The sequence below is a fragment of the Dermacentor silvarum genome, chromosome 1, assembly GCF_013339745.2.
Source record: "Dermacentor silvarum isolate Dsil-2018 chromosome 1, BIME_Dsil_1.4, whole genome shotgun sequence".
Lineage (NCBI taxonomy): Eukaryota > Metazoa > Arthropoda > Arachnida > Ixodida > Ixodidae > Dermacentor > Dermacentor silvarum.
In genome coordinates, this window is record NC_051154.1 from 311,953,811 (window position 1) to 311,969,312 (window position 15,502).

Sequence of the window (15,502 nt, forward strand, 5' to 3'; positions counted from 1 at the left end):
AATGCGCCGCTATTCCCTGCTGCAGACTGCATTTGGATATGTTTTCGGGCTGCTAGATACTATGTAAACAAGAAAAGGTGCGAGGTGTGCACCATTGAAAACAGTAGCCGCATCAGCTTCCCCACAACACTTGCCCGCCCGTCTCACGTGAAAACGCTGACGCTCACTGTTTCTTATTCCGGTACCAGTAATTCTCCCAGGTCATCACAAGCCACATTCATTGCTATCGCTGGCAAACCTATTGCGATAACCATCTTCACTTATCTGTTTTGCAGTGTGTGGGGCGTAGTGCCATTGATAGCGTATTGCACTTGTTTAGTAGGCGATAATCCAAATGCGGCTCCATTCCCAGCTGCAGGGGGGCGATGCGAGTAGTCACGTCTTTCTTTGGCAGCGTGGCCCACCAGCTCTGTTTAATTTTGGTTTCCCGTCCTCATCTTTAAACATTGAGCTATAGGAAAACAACAAAACGTGTCTCGGGCTGCCAAAGCACCACCAGCTTGACGCGCATGGGCATCTCGTGCACAATGATTTGTGCAATGCTTTGCATTATGTAGACGTCAAATACAGTGGAGTCTGTCACACATTTGAGTTATTTCGGATTGTACGTTTTCTTGGTTACAGTCAAACCTCGTTAATACGTGCCCTCTTAATGTGTAATTGCTGTTTAAACGTAGTTGCGATGATTCCCCCACCCAGCCCCCATTGAACCCTATGTAATGGCTGACCGCTTTAGCTGTAGTCACTCATTGCCCACCAAACGGTTAGTGCGTACTATTTTGTTTCTTATCTACAGGCACAGGCACAAAATCAGCAAGATCTCATGTGTGCAGATGTTCGATTTTCGAGTTGCGACGCCCGGACGACAGCTGCCAGTGATAGCGAACGAAAAACGTGGCAACCATGACATATTTCCTGCTCATGCAGCTGTTGCCGATTGCTGTGCACAAAAACATAGCCTTCGAGATCAGCTCCCAGTAACGCGAAGAAGCCGCCAGTAGGGGGTGTGAAGTAGTAACCGCGCAGAAGCACATTTTATTGCGAAGTGCATTTCTGCCATCACTGTGGACGTTGCTTTGAGGTTTTGTATAAAGTTCAATCACGGCAACATCGTCGCCACGCGCCGTACGCTGTATGTGTGAGCGCAAGCTTGTGAGGGTCAGCCGCCTATCTCGTGCGCGCGATGGAGAAAGGCGGGGCGGAAGCGCGCAGCTTCTGTCACGAACGGCGGGGGAGGAGTTTACTTCGGCAGCGGCCGCCGTATCTTGAAAGCGATCTGCTGCGCGGAAAAAGTGCACGCCTGCACGGGCCTCATCTTCAAAGCGATCTGCAGACAAAGAGCAACTAGCGCCAGTAGCTTCGTATGTATTGTGCTTTCGACGTCTAGTTCACGTAGAAGCGAGAGACGGCACACTCTCTGCTGCTGCCGCACCTCCTCACTCAGTGTTCCGATAGCGAATTTCTGCGATCATCGAGAGAGATGTGTTCATGTTTACCTGTGCATGCGTTACCCCATGCTTGTTAATTTAGTTAGTAAGTGCGGCCTCATGGACAAACTGGCTTGCGGCCTCATCGAGTTCAAAGATGCCATTGTTGTGGCAAGGCCGCCATGGCGGTAAGTGAAGATTACCGATTTTTTGCTGCCTACCTGCAAATAAAGCCTGTCTGAGTGCGTGTGTTTGAGAGCATGGTGATGTAGTTCTTTTCCGGCCGGTAAGTAGTCGCTAAACTGGCATTGGCGGTTAATTGATACGTCGTTTAGTGCGTACCTAAAGGTTGTTCCCAGCCAACTATGTATTAACGAGGTTTTACTGTAGTACGTTTTTTCTCGTGTTTCTTTCCGGAACGTATGAATGAGGTTCTACTGGAGGGGGTACTTATGGATAACAATGTAGGATGCTTTCTAGTTTAAAAATAAAATTGAATTCTTGGGTTTTGCGTGCCAAAATCACAATATGATTATGAGGCACGCCGTAGTTCTTTAACATGCCGTTCTAGTTTTTCTTCTGTTTTGTATTTCAGTTCATAGTAATACAGGTGCTTGCAGAAGCTTTTTGAAACAGAGAAGTGATTAAAGAACTGAATTGTCTTGCTGACTTGGCACAGAGCCTGGAAATTTTAGTTGGCCTGCACAGTTCACACAGAAACGGACACTGAATATGAAGCGGACACGTAGTGACACACGGGAGCGAGGTGTGTATTCCTTGCTTGAAAGTGAGGAAATTTCACCTTGGTGTTGAACACCTGATGAACAACAGCTAGTGAGCTATGCTTGGTGTCATTCACACTTAAAGGACATTTGATATTGAAACCTCATCCAGAGCTGAAGGTGCAGGCAATCTTGAAATTTGACATTCCTGAAGATCGCAGGTAGCACTTGCTGCACCTAACATTCTCTCTTGCCAACTTGGTAGTGTGCTAGAAATTGTTCTTGTGTGCCTCAATGTACATGCGAGTTGGATGTCTTGTCCCCCTGCCACGTGTAATTCTGTTTGTTATACCCATACTGGCTCGCTGACTGGGATGTTGTAAGTGGATGGAACTCCAGAGACTTTTAACACTTCTTGGTTATGGAATAGCAGTTTTATTTACTGAGAATTACCTTTCATTGGGGTTTTAGAAGCAGTTGTGATTTTATTATATTAACTTCTGAGAGCAGCAGCAATCTTCCATGTTTTTGCATGCATCAGCATGCATTTTAAAAAGGCACTGAAACACTTTTTGAGGTAGGTCACCACCTCCAAAATGCATTTTTTTGAAAAAAAATTGATTTTTTTGGATTAAGCATATTCAACTCCCTGTCTATTCAGGAATATTTAGCAAAAAGAATTAAGTTGTTCTCTTAAGCCATTCAAAAGTTGTGACCATTTTTCCAACCCCTCCTAGGCGCATTCGAAACCGAAAGTGAAGGTTTCTGAATCCACAGCATCTGCCATCTCATCATAAATGTATCTTCGTATACATGTTACATAATGCTAATTTGTTTAAGTAGGCTCTAAAGCTTTTGGAAGTATTTTGTGGCAATGTTTTCCATTTATTTAATTAATTTCCACAAGAGGGCTGGGCTGCGGGGCGCTGCGGAACTCCGTTTACCTTGCGCGCGTTTGCGTTATCTGTGCCATCTGTGCTTTTTCGTATGCCATTTTGACTTTGCGGATTTAGTTCTAGCCCTTCAAGGCGAAAGTTATAGTACTCCATGAAATATGGCAAAGTACAGGACAAAAAGGAAGCGTCAACGCAGTGACTGACGCCATGTGAGGAAGGCCGCATGTGAGGCAGCTGGAGCCGAAAAACGGGCCAGAAGAAAAATGCGTGCTTCAGCTCGCTCAAAAGGAGATCGTGGCGCTTCCAAGGAGGGTCCAAACTATGATGAGCCTGGTGGATTTTAGACATATTGAATGTTTTTTTTTTTATTACATTGACTTCGGTTCAAATCTCTAATGCCATTTTTCTCAAATTGTGATTTTTCACATCCTACAGTTATGCGAACAGTGATAACTTTTCTTCTGATAAATATTCTTGCATAAAATTTTGGGTGCTATTTCTTTATATATGGAGCTGTGCATTCAAGCAGAATGAATCAAAACAAGCAGTAATTGTTTATACTATGGCCAAATGTGTGAAAAACAAACCTGCCGGATATCAACTTTATCAGTCTTTTTATGATACCGCACCTTAGCTTAGAGATGTGGTGATTGTGGTGGTTAGATGCACAGGTTATTGTCCTCACTACGTGCCTGCCAAGTTGCATTTGAATCGCACCTACCATTTTGTAGTTATGACTGTTGGCGCAACATACACATTTTGGCACATTTTTATTTATATTGTTACGAGGCATTGCGTATGAGCCTGCCCTTAAAAGACTGCTGTGCTACGCGAAGAGGAAGAAGACGGGACATGCTTCGTGAGATGCTGTCAGCCATTCTCTGGTAGCAGCAGCCTGTATATATTGTCTCTCCAGTGTACTTGTGAATCCCCGTGACAATTTGGTGGAGCTGCGGGGTACCAGAAGACGCGCTGTACAACGGAGCTCCGCAGTGGTCGTCGAGTCGGGGTCATCATTATGACAGACGAGACCACGACCACGCCGCCTGCGCCGGCCAGTGCGATGCCTGCACCAGCGCCGACCACAACGTCAACGATCGTCGTTACGCACCTTAAAGACCCAGGAACGTTCTGCGGTACGGATGAAGTTGACGTCGACGATTGGATTGCCAATTATGAACGCATCAGTGAGGTCAATCGTTGGGACCCGACGATGATGCTGGCGAACGTGCTGTTTTACCTCAAAGGAACGGCAAAGGTGTGGTTCGATAACCATGAGGCAGAGATTGGAAGTTGGGACACCTTCAAAACAAAACTTAGTGCCTTGTTTGGGAAGCCCATGGGTCGAAAGGCGGCCGCTACGCAAGAGCTGTCCATCCGCGCTCAGACGTCCACCGAACCATACATCTCCTACATTCAGGACGTCTTGGCTCTTTGCCGTAAAGTGGACATGAACATGACGGAGTCGGACAAGGTTGGTCACGTACTAAAGGGAATCGCAGACGATGCGTTCAACCTATTACTGTGCCGAAATTGTGCGACCGTCGACGCAATTATTGAAGAATGCCGGCGTTTTGAGCAGGCCAAAAGTCGGCGTATTGCGAGGTCATTCGCTCGGCTACCGAACACCGCCCCGACGTCATCATGCGAAGACGGACAGGCCTCTCGTCTGCAGTCATCGCCACCGTCGGAAATTACACGAATCGTCCGTCGGGAAATCGAAGCTATTGCTCCTGCTCTCCCCAACAACGGCCACGGCGATTTTCACGTGCCGGCCGTTTCCATGGTCCAGTCCATTGTGCGGGAGGAACTCGGCAACTTGGGTTTCGCCGTCTGCACCGTTGCTCAGTCTCGGACAACTGACTTTCGCCCTAGGTTGCCGCCTCGCCCGAGATCACCGCCCCAGGAACAACGGTTTTATCCGCGCTCTCGTAATCCGGCTGAATGGCGGACGGCAGATGATCGGCCGATTTGCTTCCACTGCCGCCGTATCGGTCACGTTGCGCGCCATTGCAACAACCGTTGGGTGTCGCCGTTAACCCGGGATGAAACTGCTAGCCGCACCGACAACTACCGTCGTTTTCAGCCCGCTCAGCCATACCAACCTTACAACACTGATAGCTACCGCCGCTTCCAGCCTTTTGAGCCGTACAACGTCGATGCCACCCCTACGCCGCACAGCCGTTCCCCGTCGCCCCGAGGTCATCAGTCCCGTTCGCCGCCAGCGCGTCGGCCATCGTCTCCTTCGCCTCTACGACGACGTCCGACATCGCCGCTCAACCTTCAACAGGGAAACTAAGGGATGCAGCTCTTAGAGGTGACGCTGCATCTTCGACTTGCACCTCAAATCCTCTCCTCGTATTGCCGACGCGACGAAACTTGATCGACGTTGACGTTGACGGCTTAACTGTTCCCGCACTCGTCGATACTGGGGCACAAATATCCGTGATGAGTAATCACCTTCGTCGTCGCCTTAAGAAAGTACTTACCCCCGCCGCTACTGGTATTATTCGCGTCGCTGATGGAAGAAGTCCCGTAGTCATCGGAATGTGCACAGCTCGCATCACCATCGCCGGTCACCATATATCTGTTTTGTTTACGGTTCTCGAGCAATGCCCCAACGACGTCATTCTCGGACTTGATTTCTTGTCGGCCCATGCCGCTCTCATTGACTGTGCAACCGGCATCCTTCAACTTGAGCTTCCTCAACTGGCGGATGTTCCAGATTTACCGTCACACTGCTTATGCTCTGTCGATTATGTTCGGTTGGCACCGCAAGCCGCCACGTGTGTTGCATTGACGACGGCATCTCCAGTTCCAGACGGCGACTACATAGTGTCTCCACTAGTTGAAGTACTGTTGACCAGAAATATTGCTGTGCCACACACCCTCGTGACTGTTGTCGACAACCACGTCCAGCTCCCGCTTCTGAACTTCAGCAACTCGACTCAAGCTCTCCCGCAAGGCATCTCAGTGGCCAACGTGTCTGCGCTTGATGAATGCGACGTCGCGGCACTAGACGCGGACACTTGTTCGTCCTTTCTCGCAAGCGGTCCGGCAAGTCCACTCCCCGACGAAATTACCACGATGATTGCCCCTGATCTTCCGACTTGTCAAGCCACGGAACTCCACCACCTCCTAACGACCTATAGGGATATCTTCGACTTCGATGACCGCCCTCTCGGTCAAACGTCTCTCGTAAGTCATCGAATAAATACCGGAGATGCTATTCCTATCAGACGGCGACCCTATCGTGTGTCCCATTCCGAATGCCAGGTCATACAACGAGAAGTCGACAAGATGCTCTCTAAAGACGTCATAGAGGCTTCCTCAAGTCCGTGGGCGTCACCTGTCGTCTTGGTCAAAAAGAAGGATGGCAGCTGGAGATTTTGCGTCGACTATCGTGCCTTAAACAAAATAACGCGCAAAGACGTATATCCGCTGCCACGGATCGATGACGCCCTGGACTGTCTTCACGGTGCGAAGTACTTCTCATCCATCGACCTGCGCTCGGGTTACTGGCAGATTTCTGTTGATGACTTGGATCGAGAAAAGACTGCCTTTATCACACCGGACGGCCTCTATCAGTTCAAAGTTATGCCCTTTGGACTGTGCAACGCCCCCGCAACGTTCGAACGCATGATGGACGCTCTCCTTCGTGGCTACAAATGGTCTATCTGCCTCTGCTACCTAGACGACGTCATTGTGTTTTCCCCAACGTTTGAAAGCCACCTTACTCGTTTGGCGACCATTCTAGCTGTCTTTCATCGAGCAGGGCTCCAGCTAAACTCCAAAAAGTGTAATTTCGGCAGACAACAAATCACTGTGCTTGGTCATCTTGTAAGTGCTACAGGTGTCCAACCTGACCCTGCCAAGATTAGCGCTGTTAAGAACTTCCCTGTGCCCTCGTCTACTAAAGCTGTTCGGAGTTTCATTGGATTATGCTCCTACTTCCGCCGTTTTATACGCAACTTCGCCATCATAGCCCGACCCCTCAATGACCTTCTCAAGAAGGACGTGCCCTTCTCGTGGGGCCCCGACCAAGCAACCGCATTCTCGGCGCTGCCCAACTTGCTCACTTCACCGCCTATCTTGGCTCACTTTGACCCATCTGCGCCTACTGAGGTTCGCACAGATGCTAGTGGGCATGGAATCGGCGCCGTCCTCGCTCAGCACCAGCATGGCCACACACGTGTTATTGCATACGCCAGCCGCCTGCTCTCCACATCAGAACGGAACTATTCTATCACAGAGCGCGAGTGCCTTGCATTGGTTTGGGCTGTCGCAAAATTTCGCCCGTATTTGTACGGCCGCGCATTCTCGGTTCTTACCGACCACCACGCTCTTTGTTGGCTGTCCTCGCTCCAGGACCCAACTGGTCGCCTTGGTCGCTGGGCTCTGAGGCTACAGGAATATACCTTTGAGGTACTTTATAAATCGGGTAGGCTACATCACGATGCCGATTGTCTTTCGCGCTATCCTGTGGACCCTGCTAGCCTCGCTGACCATGAGCATGATTCCTGTGTGCTGGCCATCTCTGATCGACGCGACATCGGCAACGAACAGTGTCGGGATGCAGCCCTAAAGCTCACCATTGAGCGACTCTCTTCTGCGCGTTCCGACCCTGCTCTACGCCTGTATGTCCTACGCGATGACGTCCTTTACCGTCGCAACATGAAACCTGACGGTCCAGAATTCTTGCTAGTTATTCCCCGACACCTGCGCACCGCCATTCTTCAACATCTACATGATGCTCCAACTGCCGGCCACCTGGGCGTTTCACGCACCTATGACCGCGTGCGACAGCGGTTCTTTTGGCCTGGCTTATATCGTTCAGTGCGCCGATACGTTGCTGCCTGCGAATGCTGTCAACGCCGCAAACGTCCTGCTCTTCCTCAGGCTGGCCTGCTTCAACCTGTCGACATTCCACCGGAGCCTTTCTTCCGCATCGGCCTTGACTTGCTCGGACCTTTCCCTACGTCCGTATCCGGCAACAAATGGATTGCCGTCGCAACTGACTACGCCACCAGATATGCCATCACGCGCGCCATGCCCAGTAGCTGTGCTGCCGACGTTGCAGACTTTCTGCTCAATGACGTCATTCTTCGACACGGAGCTCCGCGTCAGCTTCTTACGGATCGTGGACGCTGTTTCCTTGCAAAGGTCATTGACGAAATTCTGCGTAGCTGCTCTACTGAACATCGCCTTACGACAGCCTACCATCCACAGACCAACGGTCTTACCGAGCGGCTCAACCGAACTCTTACGGATATGCTGTCCATGTACGTCTCTACTGATCACCGCGATTGGGACGCCGCCCTACCCTACGTTACCTTTGCCTACAACTCGTCCCGACATGACACTGCCGGCTATTCGCCGTTCTTTCTCCTGTACGGCCGCAACCCTGCGTTGCCCTTCGAGACGCTCCTTCCTGCTGATCCATCCGTACCAACCGCATATGCTCAGGACGTCCTCTCCCGAGCCAGAATGGCTCGCCAGGTTGCTCACACTAGGCTGTGTGCGTCGCGGGCCTCCCAAAAAGAGCGCTATGATAGCCGGCACCGCGAAGTAGAGTACCCTCCCGAATCTCTGGTCCTACTCTGGACGCCGTCTCGACGCCAAGGCCTGTGCGAGAAGCTCCTCCCTCGCTACACAGGACCCTACAAGGTTCTCCGCAAGCTCAACGATGTTGACTACCTCATCACTCCGCTCCGAGATCGCCCATCTTCTTCTTTTGCGTCTGCTGCTGATGTTGTCCATGTGTCGCGGCTAAAACCCTACTACACCAGCAGTGCTGACTCATTTTAGAAGGCGCCGTGACGGCGCTCAGTCCGCCGGGGGTGATGTTACGAGGCATTGCGTATGAGCCTGCCCTTAAAAGACTGCTGTGCTACGCGAAGAGGAAGAAGACGGGACATGCTTCGTGAGATGCTGTCAGCCATTCTCTGGTAGCAGCAGCCTGTATATATTGTCTCTCCAGTGTACTTGTGAATCCCCGTGACAATATAAATGTTTTGTTTACATTTTTAGCAATTTCATCATTTTAAAGTTTCAAACTACCTAAGCTTTACAAACAAAAAATATAATTGTAACTTCTGGACTACGATTGTAGATTTTTTCTCGAAGGTGGTGACCTACCTTAACACGGTAAAAAGACATTGGGGATCTGTAGACAATGCCGCCATGAACATGAAAATTCAAAATATTAGGAAAGTCATAGTCATCCACTTGCCTTAGCATGAAGATACAAAGGCAACCCATATGAGCTTCTGCAGAACAGATTTTCCAGAGCCAAATGTTGTTCTGCTGTATGCAGCAGGGAGCCCACAGTCTCACACAACAGATTGCTTGCTCTCTCCTGCTTCTTTCGAGGCCCCCTATACTATTAGGTCCCACCTATGATATTGGCGTGACAACCCATAGACGCTATTGTTCATCACCATGAGTTATTCTCGAGCGAAAGAGCACTCATGCACACCCCTCAAATTTTCCAGCAAACAGGAAAGCGGCATGTGTCACCACTCCTTTGTTGCTCTCGGCACCTTTGTCAGATGCCAACCTTGAAAAGTTAGCTTACCGCGGAAAGAGTGATAGACAGGGCATTGCTGTTGGTGTTGCCCCAGCTGAACGGAAACATTGGGTTGAGAATGAATGAGGAAAGTAAACAATGCACACTTTATATCTCCGTTACCATTATGTCCATTGCAAAAATTTGTGCAGCAATATACCGTATACAGTAGGACCCCACTGTCACGTTCCCGGGTGCTGCGTTTTCCCAGCTGTTACGTCGTGTTCGGCTGGTCCCGGCACAGCTCTCGTAGAACCCAATGCATTGGTAACCCCGCTGTTACGTTGCAACTGTGGGACCGTTCCCGCATCATACGTTGCGAACTGCCACCCTGTGCCGGCCCGAGGGGCCATTTTGACTTTTCATGTCGCTTGGCTTGGTTGCTTGACGATGGCATTGGCCGCCCAAAGTGCAGGGGGCGACACTTATGACATATTTTCGGTTTCCGCCAGCAAAAGTATGGCCCTTGAGATCCGTATTTGCTATTTAAAGATGGTGTCTATAACGCGTTGTGGCCCTATAATTGGTTTTGGCTCAGATGCCGCGCGCCGTATGCTGTATGTGCGAGTGAAAACGTGCGAGGGGAGCCGACGACTGCGTCTAAATCTCGCGTGCGCAAGAAAAGCAGGGAGGGAGCGCGCCTTCTTCCGTTGTGCTCGAGGCACTGGCGAGGGAGCGAGGGGGGGAGGTATAGGGGGTGGCGTTGTGCTCTGGCATCAACCGCGTACTGCGTGGTGGCACGTGGTCGTGCGGGCCGTATCTTGAAAGCGATCTGCGTTGGGGGCAGAGTCAACGCAGTGTAGGTACGTCGGCGGCTCGTAGCTCTGTGCGTGCTGTGTGTTCTCGACGCTCAGCTTGCGTTGAAGCGATAAACAGCGTGAAGGTCACTTCGCTCGCTTCTGCAGCGGCGCCTAAATTCCTCACGCCAGCGTTAGGCAGCGCGTGCCCGCGCTCATCAAGTGTGATGTGTTCATGTTTGCCTGTGAGCGCTGACATCATGCTTGTTAATATAGTTAATAAGCGAATGTGTACAAGTTTATACAGACGATAAAACTAATATTCTTAGATTGTATAGCTGTCTAATAATTTGCTATTGCAATCTGTCGGGTGAAACCGACTTTTTTTTTTCACACGTAAGAATTGTGTGCAGTTCAACACTACTCCCATTTCTCCATTTTTCCTGTTTCCCCTGCTCTTGCGTTTCCCGGCTCTTACGTTTTTTTTTTTACGGCCCCGTGAAAAACGTATCAGCGGGGTTCTTCTGTATACTTGCGTACGCAATGAACGCACTTTTTTTTCCCAAAAAAATCAAAAGCACAGCTGAGGGGTGCGCTTATTATGCAGGATAAATTTTATGGAAACTTTTTCGAATCGGCAAAAATTTTAAGGTAAGACGGTAATGATTTGAAAAATGTATTAGATAACTTATCTTTGCAGTAAAAATGCATGTACAGTGTAGACCGCTTATAACGTAAGTCGCCGGAGTCACGAATATCCGCTCTATAAGCGGTACCGCACTATAACCAAAGCAGCAATTTTCAAGGCCCGCACATATGAAAAACATGTGCACCGAGCCGCCATGCATATTCGACAGTCGAGGAATGCGGCTAGAACGTTTGCATTCAATTTACAGTCGAATCTCGTTAATTCGAACCAAATCACGCGGCAGCGCCTCCGACCGGCATTGCTCCGGCACCGCCATAGAGTAAAGAGACCCCTCAATGTTGCGCCCGGAACAAAAAAAAAAAAAAGTGCCGGAAATTCCACCATCTCTCACATGGCAAGGTCGCCAATTCTGCGTTGCGCCCACACCGTGGTTCCGCCGGAAGAAGCGTGTAGGTGCCGATGTCTCAGCCACGCGTAGAAAATGGCAGTTAACCCTTCTTTCTCCTTTATGCTTCCTCTACTTTCTAGTGACGTGTTGACCTTGCACGCTGCGGCTACGGCGCAAAGGGAAGCAGCGGCGCTGTTCCAGGCCGGCCAACGAAACTGCCCATGCCGGCAAATGCCCGCTTCCTGATAACGGCAGAAAATGAAACTTCGGGGAGCTGGCGCCGGGCCTGCTGGAGCGGCGGCACCTGCACGGCGGCAGGCACGCACGCTGACAGTCGAAAGTGAGGAAGCTACGAGGGAGGGCGAGAGGAGCCACCAAAGCGGCGGAGTTGCCAAGGCAAAATCCGCTTCCCTGCCGCCCTCCTCCCTCACATTCCACGGTCTCCGCATGCGCCCTTCGCTGTGCCTTGCATCGGTGCCGCCCGCTCCCTCTGAAGCGTGCGTTGGCCGGCGTTGGCTGTTTCATGGCCCTCGCTCGCTATGGGCGCCGTGATATTTAACGACTCGAATTCAAGATTCTGGTTTCAGCCTCAGTGGCTGTTAGTTCGCACCACGTGCCCTTCTCTTCCACTTCGTCTCTCTTTCTTCCTTGAGCACTCCTTGGGGCGCCCGTTTGAGGGGAGCGTTCGCCGTCTCCGCTGATTTCCGTACTTCCAGGCAGCCGCACTGTAACCGCTATTTCATTTCCCGCAACTGCACTATAAGCGATACGTGTATACATGGAGTGCTATGGGAAAATTAACGGGAATCTGAAAAGACCGCACTATATCCGGTCCTGCACTAAAGCGGTTACGTTAAAGGTGGTCTATACTGTATACTATTTGCAAACCATAACAGTGTTGTTATTGCACTGTCGTCCTGGTCGCTGGCTGCTTCATCCACATCGTGGATCCACAACAGCTCGTCCTCGCAGCCACTTCCGGCCGTCTGCCGTTATCGCAAGCATCACGTTGAAGCGTTACTCTTCGGTTCCTGTTGTTTTGACAACCACACTGCATGCGGCTCTTTCCTTGACCGTCCCACTAATCGGCATGTCAAAGTTTATGGATGTCTGATCAGCGTTTACGTTTTGTGAGCAGATAAACTCTCTGTCCCACAGCAGGCATATAACTCAACCTGGGGCCCATCCCTCCTAGCAAAACCAAAGACCGGCAGAAAAGTGAGCAATAGATATGCGAATTCGACCCTATGCACGACTAGGCTGACTATGCCGACCAAGTGCTGGCCGCCCCTTCTTTATTTGGACTCTCCCATGCGCCGCGCCTGGCTACACATTGCTCATGCACTCTCTGCTATTACATCAGAGTAAAGTCTATAAACTGTGTAAAGTAACTGTTGCAGAGAGCCAGTTATTTTTTTTTTCTCTCTGGTGTCTGCGAAGGGCCTTTGTGCTGGTTCTGGTGGCAAGGTTATGGTGAGAACAGGCTGAGCGTTATCATGGTCACTCTTCATCAGGCCCCAAGCTACCATGATAACACGCAGCCTCTTCTTACCACATGCTTACCGCCAGTGTTCTGTCGTCATGGCTTTGTCATCAGCTTCTCAGTCGTCAAACCCACCACCCCTGCCGGTGTGCCACCACGGTATGTTTGCCGCTAGTGTGGATGTGTAGCCTACAGAAGTTAGCTGCAGAATTTTGTTTACGTGATCTCAGTATTTCTCACATAATTTTTGTTTCTCATGCTGCATTATACCGGCTCCACACATTATGTTAAGTTAGCTGCTTGCTTTAAACACGTGCAAGAGTAAAGGATTCTATAGTTGGATACAACTTTAGAAGGCAGCGGCATTTGCCCCTCAAAGGCGGATGCACACGAGCCTCCACCAATAGGTGCGCACTTCAGGTGACGTCATGAGCTAGACAGCCGGTGTCCCCGCCGACGGAGAACATGCCTAACATGGCCACTCTCGCTTCGAACTGGGCCGAGTCGCGTCAGCTCTGTGCGTCTCCCTTCGTCAGAGTGAATTCGAATTGTTTGTGGTGGTCTGTCATGCCAGAAATATTTTGTGAGCTTACGATGCACAATTTGTGCTGCGTGCATTTGTTCTGAGTCATGAGCAGGCGAAGGAAGATTGCAGCGAACATCAGTGACGCTGCGCTGTGCTTCGTGTGGAAACAGGATCCCGCGGCGACATACCGCTGCAAACAAACATCGTGCGTGTTTGTTTTGCTCCTAAGTGAAGTTACGATGAGGAGAGTTCGCCAAAGTCTGGTACCAAAGTCTGGCTGACTGTGAGCGGCGGGTGTGTTTGTGTACTGTGCCCCTGCATTTCTTGGCGGACGTGGTGAAGTGATGGAGCAAAACCATTATCAGGATAAATGAGAAAAGCGTGCGCGGATGAAACCAACCTGCGAGTTTCTCAACAGAAAAGATTTGTGAAAGCAAGCTCCAACGCAAAGATTCGTTGCTGCCAGCTCAGCGTGCAAACGACCGATCGTTGGCAGCAGTGTGATAAGATAGCCGAGCGTCTAGCAGCGTTGTACGAGTGTTGTGTAGCACCGTCGATTGATTGCTTTCCACCAATGCTAACAATCAGTGACTAACACGTACTGCTTGAGGGAATGTCATTGGATTGTTAACAGTCAGGCGTTTGGAAGCAGTGTTTGTTTCCTTAATGTCAGCCTCAATGCTAATATAAAATTAGCCATCACCCATGTCTCGTCCAGGTAGATCTTTCGGCCTTCCGCCCGGTAGCGCTCCACGTCACGGAGGTAGCAATTCCGCCAATCGGTGATGTCATCCTGGTCGACAAGCAGCGAGTTGCGGCTTCTCTTTTCGTGCTTGAAGCCGATCTCGGCAAGCAGGCAATGCACAGTACACCGCCTTAGTGATGGGAGTTCTATACGCTCCGAGAACTCGGTAGTTATCTTCTCGACCGTCGGTATATCGTTGCGGCGAAAGAAATTGTGCACACATGACCTCAGCGCGCACAACGTGAAGCTGTCAAAATTTGCGCTGCGCTTTCTCTTCTCTGCATTGTGTGGGCACTTTCGCGAGGGCGTCGTCAGTTTGCCACCCGAAAAATGCGAAGCTTTAACTTCCTCCCTCACCCTGAACACAGTCCTTTCGCTGACACTGAGCATGTGGGCAACAAACTTGCTTGCGTCCTCCACGCTGCATTCAGGCTGCCTGTTATGCCAAAATGTGTAGCAGTGGAAGATCATGTTGCGTGAATCACCACTGTTCAGGATGTGGCCGCTCTTGTTCTTGCCGAGGCTCCTTGGTGGTGTGGTCATCGAGTCGACACAAGGCTCGTTCGGGAACAAAGGATCGCATTCTGATGTCACCTCGCTGGGCTCCCTGGCAGAAAAACTGGCACGGAATGCCGCGCGCGATCGTGTGCGAACTCACGAGATTGCAGGTTCGCAACCATGAAAAAAAAGAAGAAAAAAGTAATAATTAAAAAATAAGCCTAACACATTAAAAAAAAGTGAGCTTGTGCAAACACACAAAAAGCATATATGAATGTTATGCTATTGAGCCAGCGACTGCTTTATAATTACACGCCCGGTGCCGTCGATCTTGCTCCGTAGTAGACGACGCACAGCGTTGTAGAAGGCACTGAGTTTTTTTCTCTCGCGATCCAGCATGTGCTGTAGCATTTCCATCATGATAGTTTTACCAAACCACTCGTCAAGATACACAAATCTTATTTATACCGACAAATACGCGTTTTAGAAGCAGTCACAATTTTTTGAGCGGGACTATTTCTTTAGTCGCGGAGGAATTGGCTGCTGCGCTTTCGTCAACTGGGCAGGGCCTCTCCTGTCTTCTAAAGTTGTACCCGACTATAGTCTCTCCGGAAAACTAAAGCACGGCCATTCGATCGTGGGACTGCACACTAGCAAAGTTTGGGGTGCGTTCATTATGCGAGTAAATACGGTATTCATTGAAGGGCATTGCTCTAACTCCAGTGCATTCTCAGTTTTGAAACAAAGGTACCTTGTTGAAGGGCCCCTTATGAGCATGCCAGTGGTTTCATTGCATTGACTGGGGTTGCAGAGCAGTGTGGAAATTTTGAGGATGCATGGAAGCTCATAGATCTGGCAGAGTT

The 15,502-nt window shown here is 50.1% G+C and overlaps 1 protein-coding gene across 1 annotated transcript in view; it reads left to right on the forward strand.

Moving 5' to 3' along the window:
• The window catches only part of LOC125943151 (activating signal cointegrator 1 complex subunit 2-like), a 112,318-nt gene that overhangs the window by 38,046 nt on the left and 58,770 nt on the right, over positions 1–15,502 (forward strand).